The sequence below is a fragment of the Pan troglodytes genome, chromosome 11 (genome assembly GCF_028858775.2).
Source record: "Pan troglodytes isolate AG18354 chromosome 11, NHGRI_mPanTro3-v2.0_pri, whole genome shotgun sequence".
Taxonomy (NCBI): domain Eukaryota; kingdom Metazoa; phylum Chordata; class Mammalia; order Primates; family Hominidae; genus Pan; species Pan troglodytes.
The window spans coordinates 81,038,524-81,058,133 of NC_072409.2; the positions used below are offsets into that span (position 1 = coordinate 81,038,524).

At 42.0% G+C, this 19,610-nt stretch overlaps 1 protein-coding gene and 1 long non-coding RNA gene across 5 annotated transcripts in view; both read right to left on the bottom strand.

Moving 5' to 3' along the window:
- Positions 1-19,610, bottom strand: part of PHF24 (PHD finger protein 24) — a 309,837-nt gene that overhangs the window by 30,890 nt on the left and 259,337 nt on the right. The window lies entirely within an intron of this gene.
- The window catches only part of LOC134807747 (uncharacterized), a 46,055-nt gene continuing 35,753 nt past the window's right edge, over positions 9,309-19,610 (bottom strand). Inside the window, exons 2-3 of the long non-coding RNA XR_010148963.1 lie at positions 9,943-9,993; positions 9,309-9,396 (exon numbers count right to left, since the gene is read on the bottom strand). This is a non-coding gene — a long non-coding RNA (uncharacterized LOC134807747). The remainder of the gene's footprint in view (positions 9,397-9,942; positions 9,994-19,610) is intronic.

A 19,610-nucleotide genomic window follows, 5' to 3' on the forward strand; every position in this document is an offset into this window, starting at 1 on the left:
AACCCATTCCTTGTCTTTTCCAGCTTCTAGAGGCCACCTGTATTATTTGGCTTGTGGCCCCTTCCTCTGTCTTCAAAGCCAGCAATAAATGGTTGAATCTTTCTCACATCACATCACTCTGACTTCTATTGTTACATCTTGTTCTTTGAATCTCTTTCTCTTATAAAGACACTTATGATTATAGAGCCCACTGTATAATCCAGAATAACCTTCCCATTTCAAGATCCTTAACTTAATCATATCTGCAAAGACCCCTTTGCCATATAGTGCCCTTGTACTATAACATATTCGCAAGTCCTGAGGATTGGGACATTGACATCTTTGAGGGACCACTATTCCTGCCTACCCACTAGTCAAACCCCCATATGAGAATACTGGCCAGCCAAAACCTTAGTCGCAGCCTTATGAGACCCTAAACATAGCACCCAGCTAAGCTATGCATGAACTCTTGAACCACAGAAAGTGTGAGATAATAAGTGTACTATGTTTGCGGTAATTTGTTAAGGAACAATAGAAAACTAATATAATAGGCATATAATTGTTCATAATGTTTCCTCATTATCCCTTTAATATCTGCCTTACAGACCTTATTTCATTCATGAATATCCCTTATTTCATTCCAGATATTGGTAATTTGTGTCTTTTTCTTTTTTTCTTAGTCTGGCTAGAAGTTTGTCAATTTTATTGGTCTTTTCAAAGAATCAGCTTTTGTTTTATTTGATTTTCTCTATTGATTTTCTGCTGATAATTTTGTTAAACTCTACTTTACCTTTTCAATTTTCCTCCTTATGTTTGCTTTGGGTTTTGTTTGCTCTTCTGTTTTTAGTTTAAGGTGGAAGCTTAGCCTTTTGGTCCCAAGATCTTTCTCCTTTTCTTTTTTAAAATCGAAATATAATTCACAGGTTATAAAATTCACCTTTTTAAAGGGTACAATTCGTGGTTTTTAATACATTCGCAGTGTTGTGCAATCATCACCACTATCTAATTTCATAATATTCTTCTTTATTGATATAAACGTTCCCAAATTTTGATATATTTAAATTTCTCTAAATTAAAAATATTTTCTTATTTCCCTGGAGACTTACTCTCTGACACATGGGCTATTTAGTAGTGCCTTGTTTAGTTTCCAAGTATTTTAGGTTTTTCACAGCTATTTCTCTGTCATTAATTCCTATTTTATTCCATTGTGGTCCAAGAACATACTCTGTATGATCTCAATTCTTTTTTTTTTTTTTTTTTTTTTTTGAGACAGAGTCTTGCTCTGTCACCCAGGCTGGAGGGAGTGCAGTGGCACGATCTCTGCTTACTGCGACCTCTGCCTCCTGGGTTTAAGCGATTCCCCTGCCTCAGCCTCCCGAGTAGCTGGGACTACAGCAGTGCACCCCCATGCCCAGCTAATTTTTGTATTTTTAGTAGAGACGGTGATCAAGCTGGTCTCGAACTCCTGTGACCAAGCTGGTCTCGAACTCCTGACCTCAAGTGATCCACCCGTCACCAGTCAATTCTTTAATATAATTATATAAATTTTATTTTTCATGTGGTTATTATTTTTAACCATAACTGGCTTATGATTTCTTTCTTTTTTTTTTACTCTAAGTACTGGGATACATGTGCTGAACATGCAGGTTTGTTACATAGGTATACATGTGCCATGAAGGTTTGCTGCACCTATCAACCCATCATCTAGGTTTTAAGCTCCGCATGCATTAGGTATTTGTCCTAATGCTCTCCCTCCCCTTTCCCCCTGCCCCCTGAGAGGCCCTGGTGTGTAATGTTCCCCTCCTTGTGTCCATGTGTTCTCATTGTTCAGCTCCCACTTATGAGTGAGAACATGCGGTGTTTGGTTTTCTGTTCCTGTGTTAGTTTGCTGAGGATGATGGTTTCCAGCTTCATCCATGTCCCTGCAAAGGACACGAACTCATTCTTTTTTATGGCTTCATAGTATTCCATGGTGTATATGTGCCACATTTTCTTTATCCAGTCTATCACTGATGGGCATTTGGGTTGGTTCCAAGTCTTTGCTATTGTAAATAGTGCTGCAGTAAACATACATCTGCATGTGTCTTTATAGTAGAATGATTTATAATCCTTTGGATATATACCCAGCAATGGGATTGCTGGGTCAAACGGGCATTTCTGGTTCTACATCCTTGAGGAATCAGCACACTGTCTTCCACAGTGGCTGAACTAATTTACACTCCCACCAACAGTGTAAAAGCATTCCTATTTATCCACATCCTCGCCAGCATCTGTTGTTTCCAGACTTTTTAAAGATCACCATTCTAACTGGCGTGAGATGGTATTTCACTGTGGTTTTGATTTGCATTTCTCTATTTATCACCTAGAAATATGGTTTATTTTTGTGAATATTCCACGTGCACTTGAAAATAATTTTGTTGGATGGAGTGCTCTTTAAATTAGGCAATTAGGTCAAATGGGTTGATAGTGTCATTCAGGTCTTCTGTATCCTTACTGATTTTCTATATATTTGTTCTATTGATTAGAGAGAGAGGAGTGTTTAAATGTTCCAGTATACTTGTGGATTTGACTTTTAGTAATACTAGTTTATGCTTTAGCATCTGTTATTATGTGCATATACCTTTGGATTGTGATGCTACCTTTGGGAATCAACCCGCTTATCATTATATAATGTGGCTCTTTACTCCTGGTAATAGTTCTTGTTCTGAAGTCTACTTTGTCTAATGTTAATATAGTCGGTCTAGCTTTGACTTGCCATGCTATGTATTTTCTCATATTTTAACTTTTAATCTATCTATACAAGTTGAGTATCCCTTATCTGAAATGCTTGAGAGTTTGGATTTTTTCAGACTGTGAAATACAGTCGTGTGTTGCTTAACATGGGGATAGGTTCTGAGAAACGTGTTGTTAGGTAATTTCATCATTGTGCAAATATCATAAAGTGTACCTACACAAACCTAGGTGATATAGCCCACTACACACCTAGGCTATGTGTCATAGTCTATTCCTCCTAGGCTTAAACCTGTATACCATATTAGTGTACTGAATACTGCAGGCATTTGTAGCACAATGGTATTTGTGTATCTAAACCTATCTAACCATATAAAAGGTACAATAAAAATATGGTATAAGAGATAAAAAGTGGTCCACCTGTATAGGGCACTTACCATGAATGGAACTTGCAGGACTGGAAATTGCTCTGGGTGTCAGTGAGTGGGTGGTGAGTGAATGTGAAGGCCTAGGAAATTACTGCACATGACTGTAGACTTTATAAACACTGTACACTTAGGCTATACTACATTTTTAATGTTTTTCTTTCTTCAAAAAAAATTAACCTTAGCTTACTGTAACTTTTTAACTTTATACACTTTTCAATTTTTAAAAAACTTCTTTACTCTTGTAATAACATTTAGCTTGAAACACACATTGTACAGCTGTACAAAAATGTTTTCTTTCCTTATATCCTTACTCTATAAACTTTTTCCTATTTTTCTTTTCTTTTTTTTTTTGAGACGGAGTCTCGCTCTTGTCACCCAGGCTGGAGTGCAGTGGTGCGATCTTGGCTCACTGCAAGCTCCACCCCCCGGGTTCACGCCATTCTCCTGCCTCAGCCTCCCAAGTAGCTGGGACTACAGGCGCCCGCCACCATGCCCGGCTAATTTTTTTGTATTTTTAGTAGAGACGGGGTTTTACCGTGTTAGTCAGGATGGTCTCGATCTCCTGACCTCGTGATCCGCCTGCCTCGGCCTCCCAAAGTGCTGGGATTACAGATGTGAGCCACCGCGCCCAGCCAGCTTTTTCTTATTTTTAATATGTTTATTTATTTTAACTTTTTAAACTTTTTTCTTAAAAATGAAGACATGAACACGCACGCATTAGCCTAGGCCTACACAGAGTCAGGATCATTAATATCACTGCCTTCCACCTTCATATCTTGTCTCATTGGAAGGCCTTCAGAGGCAATAACAGGCCTGGAGCTGTCATCTCCCATGACAACAATGCCTTCTTCTGGAATACGTCCTGAAGGACCTTGCTGAGGCTGTCCTACAGTTAACTATTTTTTTTTAAATAAGTAGAAAGAGTGCACTCTAAAATAAAGATAAAAAGTATGTCAGCATTTATATACATAAACCAGTAACAGTCATTTATTATCACTAGCAAGTATTATGTACTGTATATAATTGTAGGTGCTATACTTTTATATAACTGGCAGCACAATGGGTTTGTTTACACCAGCATCACCACCACGTGAGTAATGTGCTGCGCTGTGACTTACAATGGCTATAGTGTCACTAGGTGATAGGAATTTTTCAGTTTCATTATAATTTTATGGGACCATTTTTGTATATTTCATCTGCCACTGACCAAAACATCATTTATGCAGCACATAGCTGTAAATAAAATCTAAAGGAAGGTCACTTGTTGAAATTACTTGTCATATGCCCATTACTTGGACAACCACTGTGGCTAGAAGGATGGGACTCTATAATTGGCTAGGTCCGAGTCTCAAGCTCACCCTGTGACAAGGAAGTACAATACTATAATTGGCAGCTGAATGAGAACCACATGGAGCAGAGTGGGGAAAGTTCTCTAAAGGCGAGGGTTACTGTCGGTAGAAGAAGAGGAGAAAAGAATTGAGGGGCAGATTTTAAAAACAGATGTCCATTCTACCCTCTCAACTGAACCACCCTTTTTTCTTAGGACCTGGGAACTTTTGATTTCTTTTTGTTTCATTTCCCTTTCTTATTCATCAGAGCAAATTAATTACAAATTTCTGATGATTTTTCCTTTTAAATGTTTCTCACCTTCTTCTCCCAAATTTCATCACCCTGGTCTGGATCTTTGTGACCTTGCCCCTGCTTGTGTCAATAAATTCCAAATTGTCCTTCCTGCCTTCTCTTTATAAGACCAATCCCTGGGTAGTCTGTAGCTGTATGCAACTTCTTAAAACACCAACTTCATCATCATTATCATAAAAATTATGTCAGCATTTATCTAATTTTTGTATACTTTGTAAAGTACTTTCACATATTGTCAAATAATCACCCCATGTAGAACTAGAAATCTCGATCTATAATATATTGGCTTTAATTAGATTAATCTAAAATTGTGCCTATAAACCTGTAAAACAGCAAAGTCACATCTTCAAATGGGTTTGGAAGTGAGTATGGAAACTTACAAGAGAAATAGTGTCAGTCACTTAGAAAAAAACCCTGTCTTACATGCCAGAAGTTGAAACTCTTGTTGAACAGAATAGAAAGAATCTGTTTCTATCAGACTTGACCATGAAGGTGTCAAGACATTAAGGAGGTAGCTTCTAAATAGTCAAGATATTGTCTTTTCAATGAGGCAGTTAGGAACCACTTACCATTAATAATAACACCAAAAACTAACAGAATGCATGTGTTAAGTGCCTGCTATGTGTTAAGTATAGTTAAACATTTTACATAGATTATATTATTTTATTTAATCCTCCAAATAATCCTGCAAGGTGTTGTGGTGACCATAGAAAATGTGCCTTTCCTATCTCCTACTGCAGAGCATAGTACTGGCAACTCTAGCTGCCGCACTCCGAATCAACTGCATTTGCACTAAGGCCACACTTTCCCTCGACTGTTCTCAGCCAGCAAGTGATTGCAGCAGGGTACTAAGGCAGGCTTATTCTGACAAGATGTAGGACTCCTTTGACAGGCTACTTTGGCTTGAGGAATTCCCATTGGCCTTGCTGAAATTTTCTTAAAACAGCATTGCAGTTGTCTTAGTCTATTTTCTGCTGCTGTAACAAAATACCACAGACTGGGTAATTTATAAAGAAAATAGGTGTATTTAGCTCATGATTCTGAAGGTTGGGAAATTTAAGAAGAGCATGGCACTGGCATCAAACAAGGGCCTTTGTGCTGTGTTATAACATGGTGGAAGGGCAAGTGAGTACAGGAGACAGAGGGAGGAAGGGTGGGACCAAACATCGTTTTATCAAGAACCCACTCCTATGACAGTGAATCCACTCCCGAGACAACAGAATTAGTCTATTCATGAGGGCAGACCCCTTAAAGATCCCACCTCCTAAAACCATCACAATGGCAATTAAATTCGACATGGGTTTTGGAAGGGACATTCATACCATAGCAGCAGTGTAAGGCTCTTCCAAACTAACCTTCTTTCTTTCTGTCTCACCTACACAGGACTCGGACCTGTGTCATGTTCTGATAGCTCTCCCAGCCTTCTCTGATTCCCTCTATTTTCCCTCACAGGAATTCACCCTCCCTCACCCCCTCCAAAGCTCTTGTGTATCTAATTTCATCTTGACATCTTCCCATTTGATGACCTAACCAACACACATGGTCCAAGAAAATAGGTATAAGATGGAGTTCCGGGTATAGTTCACCCATTGTCTAGTAACCAGAGATTACTCCCTCTTGGGTGGTACTTGGATAGTCCCTGGCATGCAGTGGTGGTGCAGGTGCTAAAGATTTCACTAGAGGTTACCTGGGAAAACTCTCTGATTGAAAGGATTGCCTTTGCTGGTACAATGATTCTGTCATTTGGAAGACATGGGGGGAACAGTGCATACAAAGACAGTGGAGTTGGCTGGCTACTACTAAGCTGAATTGATGCTTTGCAGAGGGATAATGAGAATCAGAGGACCGTTAACAGTTAAGAGGTCCAGAGAATTTATTTTATTTTTGATTTTTTAGATTTCTCTTTCTTTTTTCCTTTTTTTTTTTTTTTTTTTTTTTTTTTTTTTTTAAAGAGACAAGTTCTCATTATGTTTCCCAGGCTGGAGTACAGTGGAGTAACAGGCACAATCATAGCACACTGTAGTCTCAAACTCCCAGACTCAAGCAATCCTCCCACTTCAGTTTCCCAAACAGCTGGGATTACAGGCATGTGCCACCATGCCTGGCTAATCCAGAGACATTTAAATAAGCAGGCAAGGCAGGTCTATTATGCTACAGTCATGGTCCTGGTTGGAAAAACTTGGGGCCCTGGCATATGGCATACAGACATCTGGATGAATGCTTTGAAGATGTTGGCTGTAAAGACCCTCTGAACCCTAAGACTGCAGAAGTGGTCTACTCTTCTCTAGTAAGAGCTGGCATTTGTGTATTGATAGATGTTGCAGAGTCCCTTCTCTCATAAGGCACAGCTGGCCCTCTCAGGGGCTCTACCTCTTCTCCTGGCTGTTAGGCCAAAAACTTAGGGTTAAATACCAGCACAACCTGGCCAGGAAGTGATAGACCTGATAAGGGAGACAAAATGTTATACACTGAAGGAACTAAAAGAATTAGCTATCACATATTGGCAGAAGCTAGGTGATATACCTGGGATTGTATTTTGAGGGTGCTTCATCAAGCAGCCTAGAATATAAGACTAGATAATGACTTGTGAACATTTTTTTCTTTTTATCAGCCTACATCATGCTTTGATTGTGAACAATTTTTTGGAACACAGGATTTAACACCCTGGCAAGAACCCTAGAGAATAGGGTGGTTCTTAGAGACTTGAAGAAAGTGATGGCCAATGTTGAGTGAAGTAGAAATGCTTTAGCTATTCTGACAGATGGTAGAAGAAATAAAGAGGCTGAGGAAAGTGAGCAAGCAAGAATAGCTATATTATGCAGGCTACAAAACATACCAGTTGATTATGTCTTATGGCAGAGCTCAGAAGACATATAGTTCACCCAGGCCATCAGGAAAATACTGCTGAAAGCAGCACTAGCACCACAGTGGTGGCTCCCCTCTGCAGTTCAGGGGCTGATAGTAGGAGAGGTGGTTACAGAGCTGGGCTGATTGATATCCATGGGACTAATGAGCTTCAGTGTAATAGAGGCTATAATAATTGTAACAACCTTCAAGGTCTGAGGGACAGCCAAGGAGCTTGAGCTTGAGGGAGTTGTAGAGATGGTAATAGAGCATAATTCTCTGGGAGAAAAATAGGTAGCAACACCAGGACCAATATATACTGTGATGAATCCCCTAGCTTTTTTTTTCCTGAAAAGGACTTGGGGCTGTTTACTTGGGTGATTATAAACCAAGGAAGGGAAAATACCTAGACATTTTGAGGACTACTGGACACGCAGTCTGAGTTGATATTGATACTTAAGAAGCCCAAAACATCCTCATGATTCTAATAGAATACGAGGTCTACAGAGACCAATTAATAAATGAAGTCCTGGCTAAAATCTGGCTCAGAGTGGACCTGCTTAGTTTGTGGATGCACCCAGTGGTCATTTTTTCCTGTTCCTGACTGCACTGGTATACTTAGATATTAGAGTAACCCTCATATTGGGTTCTTAGCCTGTGAGGTAAAAGACGTAATAGTGAGAAAGGCCAAGTAGAAACCTTGAAACTGTTCCCTCACCTTCCCTCCTCTCCCAGCCAAGATAGTAAACAAACAATATCTTCCCTAGCAAGCAGACTCAGAGAAACAAACAAACAAACAAAAAAACAGTACCACATCCCTGGGTGGGTCCTGGGGAATGACTGAAGGCTGCTGCAGGCTTAAAGAAGCAGTAGCCTCAATCACAGCTACTGTGCCAGATGTGGGTTAATTGCTAAAGCAGATTGATGGGTGTTCAGGTACATGGTATATGGCCAGTGAACTGACAAAGACATTCTTTTCTTTTTTTTTTTTATTATTATACTTTAAGTTCCAGGGTACAAGTGCACAATGTGCAGGTTTGTTACATAGGTATACATGTACCATGTTGGTTTGCTGCACCCATTAACTCGTCATTTACATTAGGTATTTCTCCTAATGCTATCCCTCCCCCTGCCCCCCATCCCATGACAGGCTCCCGTGTGTGATGTTCCCCGCCCTTGGTCCAAGTGTTCTCATTGTCAATTCCCACCTATGAGTGAGAACATGCCATGTTTGGTTTTCTGTCCTTGTGATAGTTTGCTCAGAATGATGGTTTCCAGCTTCATCCATGTCCCTGTAAAGCACATGAACTCCTCGACAAAGGCATTCTTTTCAATTCCAATCAGTAAAGAGGATCAGAAACAGTTTGTATTCATATGGGATGGCCAAAAATATTCATTTACAATTTGCCCTCAGGGTTATGTTAATGCCCCTGCCCTCTGTCATAATATAATTTGATGAGATCTGGACTACCTGTGTATGTTGCAGAACCATCACACTAATCCATTTCATTGATAGCATGCTGATGTGCTCTAGAGGGTGGGAGACACCTGAAAAGATTTAGGAACCTACAACTTCAGTGAAATTTTTAGGGATCATTAGACATTTGTTGGCATATCTTTCCAAAGTAAAAAATGAATTGCACCTCATGTATCCCCTACCATAAAGATGGAAGTACAGTGCCAGCAGACTTCTTTGGGATCTGGAAGCAACACATTCTACACCTAGGAACATTGCTCTGTCCCAACGTGGAAGGCTGCCAGCTTTCAATGGGACCTGGAAAAGAAAAGGGTTCTGCAGTAGGTTTAGGCTGTGGTGCGAGCTGTCCTGCCAGTAGGATTTGGAGGACCCTAAGGTGTTGGAAATGTCAGTGGTAGGAAAAGATGCAGTATGAAGGTTATGTTAAGCTCCCAAGAAGGAATCACAATGCAGGCCTTGGAAGTCTGGCTACTGCTGCTTCTGAATGTTTAAGCTATCAGCAATAGAGACCAATGGCGTGCCCTTGATGTGGCACTATTCCTTGAGACCAACCAGCCACTTAGTGACACGTCAACTACATTGGGCATCTCTCATACTGGAAGGGTGCTATGGTCTGACTGTTTGTGTCCCTTCAAAATTTTGAAATCCTAACCCCCAAGGTGATGGTATTAATAGGTGAGGCCTTTGGGAAGTGATTAGATCATGAGGGTAGAAATGAATGGGATTAATGTCCTTATAAAAGGGGCCCAAGGGAGCTTGTTTGGCAGAGAGCATGGTGGAAGGTGTCCACCATGTAAGGTTACAGTGAGAAGACATCTGTCTATGGAAAAAGAGGGTCCTCACCAGACATTGAATCTGCCAGTGCCTTGATCTTGGTCTTCCCAGCCTCCAGAACTGTAAGAAATAAATTTCTGTTGTTTATAAGGTACCCATTTTATGATATTTTGCTATAGCAGCCTGAACAGACTAAGACAAAGGGCCAGTGGTTCATCCTTAGAAGAACAAATGACTTATTCTGGGTATGGGTTTGTCTTTGCTACCATTCATGCCTTAGCCAGCATCACTATTCAGGGGCTTATGGAATGCCTGATCCACAAACATACAATCCCACAGAGCATTAGCATCCAGACATGAGACCCACTTCCCAGTGAAGGAAGTGTGGAGTTGACCTATGATCATATTGTCTACTGGCCACATCACACATAGCATCATCCAGGGGCAGATGGTCTCAGAAAATGCTAGACCAGCCATTTAAAGGCACAGCTGAAGTGCCAGCTTGGTGGCAACATTCTGAAAGGATGGGGCATCATCCTTTAGGATGCAGTAGATAGACAGAGACCTTTATATTGTGCTAGGTCCCCAGGAGGAAGAATACATGCGTCTAGGAACCAAGGGTGCAAGCAGCAGTAACCCCACTTACCCTTACTCCTAATGACCCACTGGAGGATTTTGTATTTCATATCCATGCAACTCTGAGCTCTGCAAAATTGGAGGTGTCCTGGTCTCCAAAGAAGGTGCACTCTTGCCAAAAGATACAGTCAAGAGTCCCACCGAACTGTAAGCTATGCCTCCCACCAAGGCATTTCAGGCTCCTTGTGTTTAGGAACCAGTCTGAGAGAAAAGGAGTCACCATATTGGCAGAGGTAATTAACCATGATCAGCAGAAGGAGGAAAGGCTGCTTTTACACAGTGGGAACAGAAAGGGAATATGTGTGAAATCTAAGTGACACAGTTGGGCACCTCCTGGTATTCCCTTGCCTTCTCAAATGGACACTTACACAACTCCAGCTGGAGAAAGATGTGATTACCAACGGCATGATTACCAGACTCTTCAGGAGTGAAGGCTGGGTCACACCTTGGTGGCAGGTAAGCCACCAAGACCTGCCAAGGTTATAGATAACAAAGAGGGAACTTATTTTATTTTTTCGGAGAGATGGGCTCTCACTATGTTGCTGGCCTGGTCTTAAAACTCCTGGCCTCAACTGATCTTTCTGACTCAGTCTCCCTAAGTATTGGGATTATAGGTGTGAGCCACCACACCCTGTAAGAATTAAAGAAAGAGGAAAGAAACACCAAAGGTGGCTCACCAGTCAAGACAGGTTTTTTTTTTTTTTTTTTTTTTTTTTTTTTAGAGAAAACAAACCTGAGAGGAGCATGCTAGCCAAGTTAGGTCAGAGGCACACTCTCTTACAGGATTCAGGGTGGGAGAGTTTATCAGAGGCTTGGACTGCTTCTGTGTGTCTTTGTTGTGCTTATCTGGGAGGGAGAATTGTGTGTCTCTTCCCTCCCATCTTTCTGCAGCTGCAGGCATACCCTCAAAGTCTGCTTTTAGCTCCCCTATCTTAGTGCAAGGAAAGGAATGTGCTTATTAAGGCCCACTGTTTCACTGGGGCCCATTGTATAAGGGTGAAGTTTGGCAGTTACCCAAGAGACTTTCCCCCCACCTCCCTCTGTGCCTGAGCTGTCTTATCTGTGTTTTACTGTCTGCTCTTTCTGGCTGCTTGTAGTTAGAAGAGAAGTGATTTCCTTGAAACGTATGAGGCTAGAAAGGGAGCTGGAACTTAAAGTGGCGGTATTTGTCTGAGATGACAGTGCTCCTGCTCTGTCACACCCCACCTCAACAGTGAGGGGAATTTAGAATGGAGAAGGGAGAGTATGAGTACCAGTTGTAGGCCTGATATCAACAGTAGTGATGTTCCACTAACCTGGCCCTTCTAAGTTTACCTTTAGGAAGAAGGGTCTGTGGGAACCATAGAGGAGCTGCTCCTCAGTCCCCTGAGTAGAAGTAGATGTGTGGGACCATGAGAATGTGCCTCTCCAATCTCCTACTGTAGGGAATACAATTGGCTGGTGCTGTGTTCTAAACACATCACTGCATTTGCTCTGAGGCCATGCTTCTCATGGTCTGCTTCCAGCCAGTGATGGCACATGGCAGGGATATTATGGCAGGTCCATTCTTATGAAACATAGGACTCCTCTGACAGACAACTCTGGCCTGAGAATTCTACGTGGCACCCTAAGGCCTGACCTATCCAACCTTTCTTCTTTCCTCCTCTCCTTCTCAGGGGTCAGGTGTGCATCTCTCTCTGACAGCTCGCTCAGCATCCTCCTGCTTCCTCCCAATTACCTTTTGCAGGCATTTCCCCCAATATCCTGCAAGTCTACACCGATTCTTGGCATCTACTTCTTGGAGGACCTAAACTAAGACACATAGGTATAAATTTACCCATTATTTTATTATTATTATTATTTGAGATGGAGTTTCGCTCTTGTTGCCCAGGCTAGAGTGCAATGGCACGATCTTGGCTCACTGCAACCTCCGCCTCCTGGGTTCAAGCAATTCTCTGCCTCAGCCTCCCGAGTAGCTGGGATTATAGGCATGCGCCACCACGCCCGGCGAATTTTGTATTTTTAGTAGAGATGGGGTTTCTCCATGTTGGTCAGGCTGGTCTTGAACTCTTGGCCTCACGTGATCCACCTGCCTTGGCCTCCCAAAGTGCTGGGATTACAGGTGAAAGGCACTGCACCTGGCCGATTTTATTATATTATTATTTTTTTAAATAAATCACGCTCATGGCTTTTTTTTTTTTTTTTTTTTTTGACGGAGTCTCGCTCTGTCGCCCAGGCTGGAGTGTGGTGGCACAATCTCAGCTCACTGCAAGCTCCGCCTCTTGGGTTCACGCCATTCTCCTTGCCTCAGCCTCCCAAGTAGCTGGGACTACAGGCGCCCGCCACCACGCCCGACTAATTTTTTTTTTTTTTTTTTTTTTTGTATTTTTAGTAGAGATGGGGTTTCACCGCGTTAGCCAGGATGGTCTTGATCTCCTGTCCTCGTGATCTGCCGGCCTCGGCCTCCCAAAGTGCTGGGATTACAGGCGTGAGCCACTGCACCCAGCAACAGGCTCATGGCTTTTTTAACCCATTTTATAGATGAGGAAACTATGTTTCAGGGAAGTTCAGTAACTTGCACAGGGTTATATTGCCAGTAAGTGTCAGAGCTATGATTTAAATCCAGATAATCCTGGCGATATAACCATGTGCCTAGATCTCAATTTCCTGTTTTCCTGCCTCTGCAGTTTCTGTTTGCTTCATTTTCCCTTACTCTCCCGGAAAGGCTTTTGAATATTCTAGTCTGTCTCTGCCCTGCAAAGGCAAGAGGAGTTTTTGACTACATTTGTAACATAACGTGAAAGAAAGAACTTTGTATTCCTGGGGTGGGCCTCAGTTCTTGAGGTAACAAGGGAAGGAGAAACTCAGGGAACAGAGTTGGGGCTGCTTTGCTGAACTTCCCCTCACTGCCTGGGGAGTCTCCTGGAAGAGTTAAACCTTGAAATTTCTGTTTTATAAGAGACCATATGCTAGAACATGTGCCTTCTTCAAGCAAAATCCTCTATGATTTTGTAAGGCTTCCTCTTCTTCATTAAACAAAACACAAAATTTCTAAGGTTAACACACTGGAATGAAAATCAAGGTTTGTCTCCACTTTGTGGCCCGGGCTCTGTGCCTGTGGAATTCATCCATCTTTTTCTGATCAGTTTCCCTCACCACATTGGCCTCAAGAAAACACTGTTCCTTCAACACTCTGATTCTCACGTGGACACAGGGCTTTTGTTAGATTCTCTATAAAAATATGGAATATCTGATTGAGACATTAGTAAAGGATAACAAAAGGGAAACTAATCTAGAGAACCATGAATCTATTTCAGACAACATGACTTGCAAGTCAGAGCTTTATTTTCAGAATCTTCATGATCCTTTCCATCTCTGCGCAGGGCTAGCCAGGTTCTTCCCTTCCTGGCCCTTGGTTGACCTCCATTAGGTGAAAACCATTACCTTTTACATCAAGCGAGGCCAGACAGCTTTCTGCCTTGTTGTTGTGATTTTCAATTTTTTTTTTTTTTTTGAGGACTCTTATTCACCCTAGATACTTGGCACGGGAATCACTTCACCCCACTGCTGAAACTCTATCCCTTACCAGTAGGGCTGCAGCTTCCACAGTGTATCTGTATTCTAATTTAACCTCTTCTCTTTTTCCTCCTCTTTGTCCTCATCTGTCTTCATTGTCATCATCATTCTTACCTGTACTGGATAATTTTCGCATTCTCATCAGTACACAAGTATGTTGTGAGATACTGTTGACACACACACACACACACCCCTCCCCCCCACACAAATACACTCCTTTATTCCACAACCCTTTATAATTTATGGCTCTTTTCTCTGTTATCCTTTCTAGTGAAACTCTTTCCTATGTAGCTGTCTCCACCACCACCACCTCTCTTCCCATTCTCTCATTTTTTTTTTTCAGATGAAGTCTCGCCCTGTCCCCCAGGCTGGAGTGCAGTGGCACAGTCTTGGTTCACTGCAACCTCTGCCTCCCGAGTTCAAGCAATTCTCCTGCCTCAGCCTTCCAAATAGCTGGGACTACAGGCATGTGCTACCATGCCCGGCTAATTTTTGTATTTTTAGTTGAGATGAGGTTTCATCATGTTGGCCAGGCTGGCCTCGAACTCCTGACCTAAGGTGATCTGCCTGCCTCAGCCTCCCAAAGTGCTGGGGTGCTGGGATTACAGGCATGAGCCACTGCGCCCGGTTCCATTCTCTCTTGAACCCACCACATCAATTAGACTTTCATTCCTACCCTTCCACTGAGAATGGTCTTGTAAAGGTCCCCAGTGGCCTTCAAGTTATGAAATCCAGCATTCAGTTCTCAATCCACATCTTACATGTCCTCCAGGTAACATTGACGTAGTTGATCATTCCCTCTTACCTTAGTAAACAATCTTCACTTGCTTTGGCGACACCACATTCCTCTAGTTTTCTGCCTGTGTCATGACCTGCTTTTTCTTAAATTTCTCATCTCTAAATGTTGACTCAGGGCTCAGTCCTTTCCTTTATCTATATTCACATCCTTTCAGGGGTCGGCAAACTACTGCTACAAAGGGTCAGAGAGTAAATTGCTTCTGTAAAAGGCCAGAGAATACTTTTGGTTTTGTGAGCCATATGGTTTTTGTTGCAACTACTCTAGAAGCTGTAGACAGTATATACATGTTGAATTGATCATTGTCATGACTGCTACATTATTCAGCACCCATTATGTGCCTTACATTGCTAAATAAATGATAATTTGTCAACCTGGTATTTCACCATAGCTACCTGAGCATTACTGGAGCTCCAAGGAAGGAAAAGTTCCCTTCCTGTGTAAGGGAAGGGCAGAGTCCTATTTTGAAAGGTCTGTATATACTTCTCCAGGTCTTGTGCCCAATTTTGTTTGAGAGTCAGGGATTTCGAAAGGCTTAAGGCTCAGGAGGTCCTGTTTTTTTTTCCAATTAATGTCAGAATTCAGCCTTTGCTGAGAGTAGGAAGGGGGGGCTGGGGGTACACAGGAGGCATGTTCAGCAGCTGGGAGGAATGAGGGACAGCTCTCAGCAGGGTCAGAGGAAGAGGGAGGTTACTTTATTTATTGCGATGGGGTGATTAAACTCCCAAAATGAATTTTGAGAGACAGCTGCACACAGAATAGAGATAGTGATTAGAACTAATTACTGTTGTTGTAGATGTTTTGCATTTGTACGGCACTCTGTATTTACAAAGAATTTTGTAATCACTTATTAACTCCCCCTCACCATAGACTTGTGACATAAGCAATGTTACTACATGTTTGTTTCTGCCTTCTGGAAAGAATCTGAGTGGCTGTGGCCACACACTGAAATTGTGGAATCAAAATCCTCATTGCAACTCTCTTACTCCCAGTGTGATTTTGAGAATCTATATAATGAGAACTTGGACATTGTCTTACTCAATAATTTTACTATGAAGAATAACTCGTGAAGATGGTTTAGTGCTTTGCTAAATTAAAAAATACATCATCTGGAAGGACCTAATAACAGTAATAATCTCAGGCTGAGGCAGGCGGATCACTTGAGGTCAGGAATTTGAGACCAGCATGGCTAACATAGTAAAACCCTGTCTCTACTAAAAGTACAAAAATTAGCTAGGTGTGGTGGCACCCACCTGTGATCCCAGCTTGAACCTGGGAGGCAGAGGTTGCAGTGAGCCAAGATCACGCCACTGCACTCCAGCCTGGGTGACAGAGCGAGACTCTGTCTCAAAAAAAAAATTAATAAACTCTCTAACTTCAGTTGCCTCCATGTTTTTTTTTTTTTTTTTTTTTTTGAGACAGAGTCTCACTCTGTTGCCCAGGCTGAAGTGCAGTGGCGTGATCTCAGCTCACTGCAAGCTCAGCCTCCCAGGTTCACGCCATTCTTCTGCCTCAGCCTCCTGAGTAGCTGGGACTACAGGTGCCTGCCACCATGCCAGGCTAATTTTTTTGTATTTTTAGTAGAGACAGGGTTTCACCGTGTTAGCCAGGATGGTCTCCATCTCCTCACCTCGTGATCCACTCACCTCGGCCTCCCAAAGTGCTGGGATTACAGGCGTGAGCCACTGTGCCCAGCCTCCTCCAGGTTTTTTGAAATAAAATTAATAATAGAGTGAGTCTATATCATAGAATTTTTACATGGCCAGTGCTTAGCATAGTGCCCAGCTTGTTTACTTAATAAATGCTTAATAAATATTAGCCATTATTAATATCATAAGAAAATCTGTGTAATATATTCTCATTGACTCTACTTGATTGCTTTGTTTCTGACTTTGAATAAAGATGCATACACATGTTTATTCACTTGTTCAGCAATATTTATTGAGTGACTACTACTTATCAGGCATTGTTCTTGGAGCTAAGGAAATAGTGGTGAATATAAAAGGAGTTCGTTAGCAGGGCATGGTGGCATGCATGTAGTATCATATACTCGGGAGGCTGAGGCAGGAGGATCCGTTGAGCCCAGGAGTTTGAGGCCAGACTGGGCAACATATCAAGACACTGTCTCTTTGAAAAAAAAAAAAAAAGAGTTCCTGCTCTCATGAAGCTTATACTGTGGGGAGGGGACTCATATTATCATGTTGGAGGGGCTCACATTCTAGTGGAGTTAGGTTGTGATAGAGAAGAGAGAAGCAGTGATTCAGTGATTGCAGTATATTTAGAAAATATGTGGAGAAAATTTTTCTGAATTTTTATATAAAATAGTTTTTATAGTGACAGGTAAAATATATTTATAAACTATTAATTTTATATAAAATTACTTAAGTATATACTTACATATTTTTTATTTAAGAATATACTTATTAATTGTAAAATATTTAAGGAAAAGACTATTATACAAGTAGTAACACCATACTGAAATTTGGAAAAATAGAAAAATTATCCATAATTTCATTACTAATTTTATTCATTTAAAATTGCCTTGGCACATTTTTAAATATAGTTTATTCAGCACACATTTACTGAGGATCTATTTTGTGCCAGGTACCTAGTCCATGGGATATTCAACAGTGGTTAGGTGAGGCTAGTGAGATCATAGGTAAAAGTAACTAAGAGGTAATTATGACATCCTTTCCCCTGGTATCCCATACAGTAGGATCCTAGAGAAAGACAGCTACTGCGAGTCTGCCCATTTGCCCTCTGCAGAACCTCTGGGCTAGAAGACATCAAAGTTCAACCCCCTTTTCCATGCTTGAATCTCTTACCACATCCCTGGAGTTCTTGCTGCTTCAGCATGGGAAAAAATGGGCTTAGTTTCCTGACATTTGGGCATGGCTTGGGGTTGCAAACAGCATTCTGAACTCCCTTAGCCCAGGGGAATATTGGCTATGTTGAAAAAAGCAGGTACAGATGATAGACAGAAGCAGGATTAAGCCCCTAGGAGATGTCAGGTGCCTGAAGACCAGAGAGGTTTCGGGAGATAGAGAGGAGCCCCAGGTTCTCACTGTTGTGTTCTCACCCTCCCATGATTTCATGGGAAAATAGTCACTCCTTACCCCACACCATAAGGACTTACACTTTTCTTTCTTTTAGGCTTGCGGGTTGAGCTGGAAGCCCAAGGCCCTTCAATATAACCCTGAAACAAGTTAATTTTACATTCTACAGGCTCAGGATTTAGCCTCTTGCCCTCTTTTCCCACTTTCACCAGTATCTCCCCAGGCTGACTTCTTGCCTAGCGTGTTAGTCCATTCTCACATTGCCATAAAGAAATACCTGAGGCTGGGTAGTTTATAAAGAAAAGAGGTTTAATTGGCTCACAGTTCTGCAGGCTGTATAAGAAGCATGGTGGCTTCTGTTTGCCATGAGGCCTCAGGGAGCTTTTAGTAATGGCGGAAGGCAAAGCAAGAGCAGGCACTTGTGCAGCAGGACCAGGAAAGAAGGGGGAGGGGCCACACACTTCTTAATTTTTTATTTATTTTTTATTTTTATTGTATTTCAATAGTTTTTGGAGTACAGGTGATTTTTGGTTACATGGATGAGTTCTTTAGTGATGATTTCTGAAATTTTGGTGCACCCATCACCTGAGCAGTGTACTGTACCTAATATGCAGTCTTTTATCCCTCAACCCCCTTCCACCCTTCCCCCTGCGTCCTCAAGTTCATTATACCATTCTTTTTTTTTTTTTTTTTTTGATACAGAGTCTTGCTCTGTCACCCAGGCTGGAGTACAGTGGCATGATCTGGGCTCACTGCAAGCTCCGCCTCTCGGGTTCACGCCATTCTCCTGCCTCAGCCTCCCGAGTAGCTAGGACTACAGGCGCCCGCCACCATGCCCGGCTAATTTTTTGTATTTTTAGTAAAGACAGGGTTTCACCATGTTAGCCAGGATGGTCCGGATCTCCTGACCTCGTGGTCCGCCGCCTCAGCCTCCCAAAGTGCTGAGATTACAGGCGTGAGCCACCGCGCTCGGCCTCATTATACCATTCTTATGGTGCCACACACTTTTAAACAACCACATCTCATGAAAACTCACTCACCATCAGGAGAACAGCACTGAAGGGATGGTGCTAACCCATTCATGAGAACTTCACCCCATGATCCAATCACCTCCCACCAGGCTCCACTTCCAACATTGGGGATTACAATTCGACATGAGATTTGGGTGGGGACACAAATCCAGACCATATCACCTACATATGTTTCAAACTGGGATGCAGTTTCCCAATTTATTCCTCACCCTTCAGACACTGAAACAAGTTTATGAACAATATTTAGCTTTTTAACATTAGAATTGGAGTTATAATATTGAAAGATGTTGAAAAGGTAATCTGGGCTAGTTCCTCTCCACATCCCTGACCCTATCTGAGAAGTTTGTTAGCTTCTTTGTTCTTCTAAAACATCAATTCCCTAATGGCAAGATTCCGTAAGAGAAGAATTGTCATACCATTGCTAGAAATCTTCATAAATACCAGGAGTAAATGTCCCTGATCTTCGTGAAAATGTATTTGGGGCTCCTTCGCTTCCTTCCAGCCCCTTTCCGGACACATCCCTTGATTCTGCTCTGGAGGTGAGCACTGGCCACAAAGTCCTGCACTGTCTTTATTTAGGACACCAGGCCCACAGGATTCTGGGTGCCTCCTTCAGTGAAGAGGCTTCTGCACTCTACCCTTGTGTCAGAAATCCCATAAAGT